The 7,926-nt window shown below is 43.2% G+C and overlaps 1 non-coding gene across 1 annotated transcript; it reads left to right on the top strand.

Annotated features, from left to right (window-relative positions):
- The first annotated feature begins 400 nt into the window (after positions 1–400).
- Positions 401–506, top strand: LOC114619350. Its single transcript, XR_003711129.1, has one exon. It is a non-coding gene; the product is annotated as a U6 spliceosomal RNA (small nuclear RNA).
- The last annotated feature ends 7,420 nt before the right edge of the window (positions 507–7,926 follow it).

The raw sequence follows: 7,926 nt of genomic DNA, 5'->3' as shown, positions 1-7,926 counted from the left end.
AACACTGGATGTCTCAGCTGGTCTTCAGTATATGTCAGACTCGTGAATAATTAGCCTCTTAAGCCAGTGAAGGGATGCACTTGCCAGCAAGGATGAAAGCAAGCAGGCAAACAGCGAACATTTCTTTCTTCCATGGCTTTTACATAGGCTGCCACCAAAAGGTGTGGCCCAGACTAAAGATGGATCTTCCAGTCTCAAAAGATCTGGATTTAGGGTAGGGTTTCATGTTTCAAATGATTTAATTAAGAAAAGAATCCTTTCCAGGTGCAACCACCACTTGGCTCTTAGTTAATTCCAGCTGTAATCAAGTTGACAACCAAGAACAGCCACCAGAGAGGGAAGGAAGCCTTTTCTTGCACTGACTTCCCCTTGATTCATATTTGGATTCAACAAAACCTGTATGCTCATTTTGACGGCACATATATTAAAGTCAGAATAATACAAAGAAGATTAGCATGGCCCCGCACAAGGATGACATGGAAATTCGTGAAGAGTTATTTAAAAAAAAAAAAAGAACCAACAACAACAACCTGGTTGTGCTTCTTCTTTCCTTTTGTGTTTTTCTTTTGTTTTGTTTGTAGAGACAAGGTTTCTCTGTGTAGCCCACACTGTCATTGAACTCAGATCTACCTGCCTCTGCCTCCAGAGTGCTAGAATTAAAAGTGTAACCACTGCCCAGCTCTTAATTTTTTTATTTTTTATTCTTTATTTTTATTTAAAAATAATAATAATAACTTATTTAATGATAAAAATAATTCTTTTTATTCTATGTGTGTGAGTGTCTAGCTTGCATGTGTATCTTGTGCACCACACGAATACAGTTTCCATAGAGACCAGAAGAGGGCATCATATCCCCTGCAACTGGAGTTACGAATGGTTGTGAGCCTCCATATGGATGCTGGGAACTGAACTCAGGACCTTTGCAAGGGAAGCAGGTGTTCTTAACACCACTGAGCCACCTCTCCAGTGCCTAGTGATGTGTGTTTTTTATTGCAATCTGGCCACTCTAGCAATGAACAGAAAAGCTGCTGTCCAACCAGGCCTTCTCTGCCTGGCCTCAAAAATAATTTTGAGGAACACAGAATGATCGCAGCCACACTCAGGAACTGAAAAGAAGATCATATCAGTATCAACCAGCCAGATTCCATGTGAGATCTAATGATGATTTTGCTGAGCTCTCTCAGGAATCTGAGATCAGCGCACTGTGCCAGTACACTGAGCAGCACTGTTGATTTCCTGAGGAGGTTCAGGGGAGCAGATGCTTGGGGAAGTGGATTCTGGGAGCAGAGGATTCTGGGAGCAGAGGCTTTTCCCATTTGGTAGCACACAGTGGCCTTGTCAGTGCCATTACTTCAGCTCTGGAGATTCTGGAAGGATCCACACTGCACAGGGGGCTGCGGAGACTCAGCTCACAACCCAGTCATTCCAGCTCAACTCCTTCCTTGTCAGTCAGTACCATTCAGTGGAAGGCAGGCCTGAGTTTTGACACCAGTCATACCTCTTTGACCCCAGTCTTCCCTGGGCCTCAGTTTCCTCAGCTATGAAGTAACAACCTTGCCTTCACTGAAAAGTCACATAAAAACATTAAGTTCTGATTATTTTTCTGAATGTGGGAATTTAGGCAGAGAATCTCCAGGGTCTACAGGTGTTTCTCTCCTTGGCAGCTTCAGCTCTCTGTCATGGTCATCTCTGTCTCTTAAAAAGAAGATTAGAACCTGCAGAAGACTTGGGGCTCTCCCTGCAGACTGTGACAAGGAGGTCTCTAGAAAGCACTGATGCTTTGGTGAGGAGCGGGCAGGGGACTCAAAACAGTGCTTACCTCTCTGTCATCAGACTTCAGTGACATGGGATATTCACTGTGGATTATTGAGGTTATTAAAGATAAATATTCCAGCCCATCCCATCTTATTAAAGATAAATGCTCTGGCACATCTGAGCCTTATTGCTAAGGCTACTGAGTCAGATCCAATAATCTATATTTTAATAAGCTTCCCAGAAAATTCTAAACACACCAAAGTTTGAGAAGCACTACCTTTCCTACAACCATCCTCCTCCTCTGTGACCTGGTTTCCTCTGAAAGAAAGTGTCTGCTCTCAGTTTAGCTGGGGGCTGCAGTCTTTCTCTTTGGTTCCTGGCCTTTGGAATCTCCTGAACAATAAATTTTTCATTTGATAATAATGGTTGGGGGGGGTGTAATGCTCAAAAGATTCAGGATTGGAGCTGATTATCACAAAAATCAGCCAGGAATTTAAGAGACTAGAAATTTCAGCCCCTAACAAGTGGTAGTGGTCCGTGCCTTTGATCCTAGCACTGGGGAGGCAGAGGCAGGGGACCTCTTATGAGTTCCAGGCCAACCTGGTCTGCACAGAAAGTTCCAAGCAGCCAGAGCTATACAAAGAAACCCTGTCTGGAAAAAAAACAAATCAAAAAAATTTTCAGCCTTTATTTTAGTCAATGTTCTATTGTTGTGAAGAGACACCATGACCACAGCAACTCTTATAAAGGAAAACATTACATTGGAGCTGGCTTGCAGTTCAGAGCTTTAGTTCATTACCATAATAGCAGGAAGCATGGCAGCGCACAAGCAGACACGATGCTTCAGAAGGGAACCAAGATTTCTAAATCTGGATCCAAACGCAGGAGAAGAGAATGACACTGGGCCTGGCTTGAGCATCTAGAACCCAAAAGCCCAACCCTCAGTGACACACTTCCTCCAACAAGAATAGATCTACTCCAGCAAGGCCACACCTTCCAATTTTTCCCAAGAAGTACCACTCCCTAATGATCAAGCATTCAAATATGGGGGTCATTTTTTTTTCCTTAAAGAGAATGTGTGAGAATCTGTGCCTAAGTCACTTTCTCTCTCTCTCTCTCTCTCTCTCTCTTTTTTTTTTTTTTTTTTTGGTGTTTTGAGACAGGGTTTCTCTGTGTAGCCCTGGCTGTCCTGGAACTCTCTCTGTAGATCAGGCTAGCCTCGAACTCTCGAACTCAGAAATCCACCTGCCTCTGCCTCCCAAGTGCTGGGATTAAAGGCGTGCGCCACCACCGCCTGGCCCATAACAAATTATTTAATCAAAGTTTATGTGCAGTCAGATATGGTTGCACATATCGGTAATTCCAGCCCTCAGGAGATGAAAGCAGGAGGATCAGAGGTTCAAGGTCAACCTTGACTACATACAAGTTTGAGGCCAGGCTGGGTCACATCAGTCCTTAAGAATGAAGTTCCAATTGCATAGAGAAGGTGTGACTCAAGTGGAACCCAGTAAGATCCCTCTCTAGTCCCTCTTGGCTTCTTGGAATAGCATTCTCTCTTCCCAGGCATAGGGTGGAACCCGTTATGAAATAGGAGTCTTATGACTGTTGGGGTTCAGGAGTCACCCCACAAACCACACAAACACTGATCTCAGTTAAACAAGGATGATTTATTGAATGCATATCCCAAGACTAATAAGCCAGGGCAACAACTCAAAGCTGTGTGCTAGCCATTTCTCAGGGCTAGGTTATAAAGGTTAAAACTGCAAAAACCACAATGAGCTCATATGCAGGTGCTGGAAGTGCTGCCCAGTGGTCAGCTCTGACTCAAGCTTTTTAGACATAACCTTTAATTTGATGAGTCCTTTGTGAAGCTTATAGTTGTGGAATTTCTTAAGATTAACACACCCTGGGGCTAGAGAGATGGCTCAGTGGTTTAGAGAACTGACTACTTTTCCAGAGGTCCTGAGTTCAATTCTCAGTAACCACATGGTGAATCACAACCATCTGTAATGGGATCTGATGTCCTCTTCTGGTGTATCTGAAGACACCATAGTGTATTCATATACATAAATAAATATTTTTTAAAAAAGAATGTTTTAAAAAAAGATTCAAAAACAAACAAACAAACAAAAAAAGGTGTGTGGTGGCACACACCTTTAATCCCAGCACTTGGGAGGCAGAGGCAGGCAGATTTCTGAATTCGAGGCCAGCCTGGTCTACAGAGTGAGTTCCAGGACAGCCAGGGCTACACAGAGAAACCCTGTCTCGAAAAACCTAAAAAAAAAAAAAAAAAAAGATTAACATACCCCATAACATATAGAACATAACAGTACCCTGTCAGCATGTGGTCAGCACGGTCCTGCTCTGAGTTAACTTATTTTTCTGTGTCAATGACTGGCAGGCATATTATAGCAACAATATGAAGTAGCTGGCAGGCATGGAACAAAATGGCTACAGCCATGCTAAGGAGGCAGGCTTCAACAATGACCTGGTATCAGAAAGGAAGATGGAAAAGCCGGGGGAAAATTCAGGCAATATTCTGGGTGTTATCACTTACTTTTGGAAAAGCAGATTCTGATTTCTATGAACCTCTTTTATAAAAAAGTGGCTCAGAAACTGGGCAGTGGTGGTCCACGCCTTTAATCCTAGCACTTGTTGGACAGAAGCAGGCAGATCTCTGAGTTTGAGGCCAGCCTGGTCTACAGAGTGACTTCCAGGACAGCCAGGGCTATACAGAGAAACCTTGTCTTGAAGAACCAAAATAGATAGATAGATAGATGATAGATAGATAGATAGATAGATAGATAGATAGATAGATAGATAGACAGACAGTGTCTCTGATGTTATGTATCTATGTTTGTGTATTCCACATGTGTCCCAGTGCTCCAAAGGGGATAGAAGAGGGCATCACATCCCCTGGAGCTGGAGTTACAGGAAATTGCAAGCAGACTGACCTAGACACTGGGAACTCAAGGTCCTCTAGCAGAGCAAAGAGGATTCTTAACTACTGAAACATCTTCCCAGTTCCATCTATGATCCTTCTTAGTGAAATAGATTCTAATTTCAGAATTCTAGCTTCAGAAACAAAATGGGGACTAAGACCCAAGAGGGCCCGGGAAGTGAGAAAGAGACTTTGCTTTGCCTTTTTTTTTTTTTTTTTTTTTGGTTTTGGTTTTTTGAGATGGGATTTTCTGGAACTTGCTCAGTAGACCAGGTTGGCCTTGATCTCACAGAGATACATGGCCTCTGCCTCCTGAGTGCTAGGATTAATGGCATGTGCCACCCCTTTCCTGTAAGACTTTTCTGGGATTCAAAGTGTCCCACTCTGGGTTATTGTCTCCCAAGACTCAACCATCACAAGTCACATAGCTGGTATCACAGATCGTTGGTATGTGGAAAAATAAATTAGTTGGTTTCAAAATAAGACCAAGAGGACTCTGCCCAGGATGCAGACTTTGTCATACTTTAACCCGATTCTGTCACCTGGTCCTTGTGTCATACTTCTTTGCAGAATGTGGTTAAGTCTGAAGTGCCAACCACTGTGCTGCAACTTTCTGACCTACATTCAGAGGAGAAGTGGGGATTGCACTGCTCTAGTAAAGCCTGTGCCAGAGAGGACAGGGCTTCCCTGCAGACCCCTGAGCCAGGCTTCTGATTACAGTCCACACTACACTGGGTGGGGGTTTCAGCAGGCCAGGAGCACTGGAATTGGGTACAGCCCTGCGCGTTGGTATCAGTCATGGCAGAGACAGAACATCCTGCCTATCACTGGACTTTGAGCTGCCTGTTGACCTTTGAATCTATGTAGATATTGGGCCTACCAGACTCCTCCTGCTTATTTAACTAGACCCTTTACACTAGCTATGTGTGACTATTGACTGACAGTCAAGCTTTTTCTAGGACCCTAACATTTCTACAAGAAGCCCACTCACAAGCTCTACCCTGTCTCAGAGGCCCAGGCAAAGGCTCTGCTAAAAGCTTCCTAGTCTGACCCTGAGCCTGAAGCCAAGATTGCTGCTGCCAGTGTTTGCTCTTAAACTCAATCTCCTCCCCCATCTCTCCCGGTCTAAAGAAGACCTTCAGTTTCATCATCCAGTGTCACCTGGTTCTGCCCATCAGTGATGCCACGACAAAAATACTTGAGACTTTGTTAAAAACAACATCGATTATTTTGTTTTGTTGTTTTTATTTTTGTTTTTCAAGACAAAGTTTTCTCTGTATAGCCCTGGATGTCCTGGAAGTCACTCTGTAGACCAGGCAGGCCTGAAACTCAGAGATCCACTGTCACTGCCTCCCAAGTGCTGGGATTAAAGGGCCTGCATCATCATACTGTGCTCTCAACAAACTTTAAAAAAAAAAAAAGAATAACAGACATTTATTTTTCACAGTTTTAGATGCTTAAGAATCCAAGATCAAGATATACATAGGAAATTTCTGGTGAGAACCTGGTCTCGGCTTCCAAGGGGATGCCTTGAGTATTGTGTCCACATATGTCAGAAAGACAGAAGTGGGAGGTGGCCAAAGCCATTCTGACTCCACTTTATATAAGGTACTAATCATTGGGTACTTCCTCAAAGGCTCCATCTATTACCACCACACAGAGGGAGTCAAGTTCCAACGTAAGGCATGGAGTGTTCCTAACTAGCCCACAGCAGCACTGCACCTTGGCCCTCCTACAAACATCCCTGAAACCAGCCAGCCAGGCCTTGCTGGGGACAGCATACCATGACAGGGACTGCCCACCACAAGCACAGATAGAGACATCTCAGAAGCTGAAGGCAGCTCTTTATTGTTCCCGTTTCTCCTAACCTTAGCCCTGGATAACAGCTATATAGATTTCATTTGTGCATGACTGCTTTTCAGTTGGCCTTGGTGTGCATAATTATTCTATTATATCTGACTTTCCTATTCCCTTCTCCTTCTGCTCTGGTGAATTCTGTGATACTAGATGTTCCTTGATATAATGGTTCTTAAACAATTAAAAAATTGAGGCATGGGGCACAGCACAGCACAGTCCTAATGGCCCAGGTGCATGCTGTGTGTTCTCATCTTGGAAACAATGCAATAACTGCACAATGGTAGTTTCAGATTAATGTTTGACTTGCAAAGAAAGTTTGAAGAAATATTAGAAAATGAAACAGAGCCATGTACTGCTGGAGTCATACAGGGTCCATTACCGGAAAATGAATGAATTTATTAGAATCATGAAAAAGCATTAGTACGAGAGACACAATCATGGAATTAGGGAACACAAATATGGGATACTTTAATTCAGAAAGGAAAAAGCTATTGAGGTTATGAAATGAGAGTAGTTCCTGGACTCCTTTGGATATGTATGCATAAGAAAGTACAGAATGCATTAAAATTATATATTAGTAAAACTAAGTCAAAACACTGGGACCCTTAGGAGAGTCACTGTGTGCAATGTACAGAAGCAGAAAGCTAGCAGAACTGTTGAGTTAAGGGTTAATGTGACTCTGTCTGGCCACTGCCTGGCAGCTTTGCCCACGTCATTTATCATTAGAACTTCACAGGAAAATGCAAGTATCTCGGAGCTCTGAGCTCTGAAGTATAATAAGATAAAAGTTAAAGTTTAAATAATGTTAAGTTTGCAATTATTACTATTTTGGACACAGGCCTGAAAATAGGGGAAGCTTGAAACTTTGGGGAACAATTGTAATTCTTGATTCTTTATGGGATGTGGTCATTCTTTTGAATTTGATTTGGCAATGATTATACAATGTCTTTTTTTTTCTACCTGTTTTTGGAGTAAAAGTTATAGACTCGGGCAAGAAAAAGACAAGAGAGCGAGGTGAGCATGAACTGTGGGTGAGGTGAGTGTGGAGTGTGTGGAGAACTTGTGGAGAGGGAGTATGGAGTGAGTGAAGAGAGTGTGTGAGGAGATACTGTGGCGTGTATGAGGGAAAGTGTGAGGAGAGAGAGAATGTGAGGTGTGCATGGAGACAGAGTGAGAGCAAGTGAGAGAGTGTGTGGAGTGTGTGTGTGTGTGTGTGTGAAAAAAAGAACGCACGGAGTGAGTGTGTGAGTGAGAGAAAGGAAGCGAACAAGAGAGCACCACCCCTAGACCGAAGAGAGAGCAAAAGTACATACACCTTCAAGCTATGAGAGAGAGAGAGAGAGAGAGAGAGAGAGAGAGAGAGAGAGAGAGAA

The sequence above is a fragment of the Grammomys surdaster genome, unplaced genomic scaffold (genome assembly GCF_004785775.1).
Source record: "Grammomys surdaster isolate TR1022 unplaced genomic scaffold, NIH_TR_1.0 149, whole genome shotgun sequence".
Lineage (NCBI taxonomy): Eukaryota > Metazoa > Chordata > Mammalia > Rodentia > Muridae > Grammomys > Grammomys surdaster.
The sequence above is the reverse complement of the archived record's forward strand: the minus strand, read 5'-3'. Positions and strand labels throughout refer to the sequence as shown.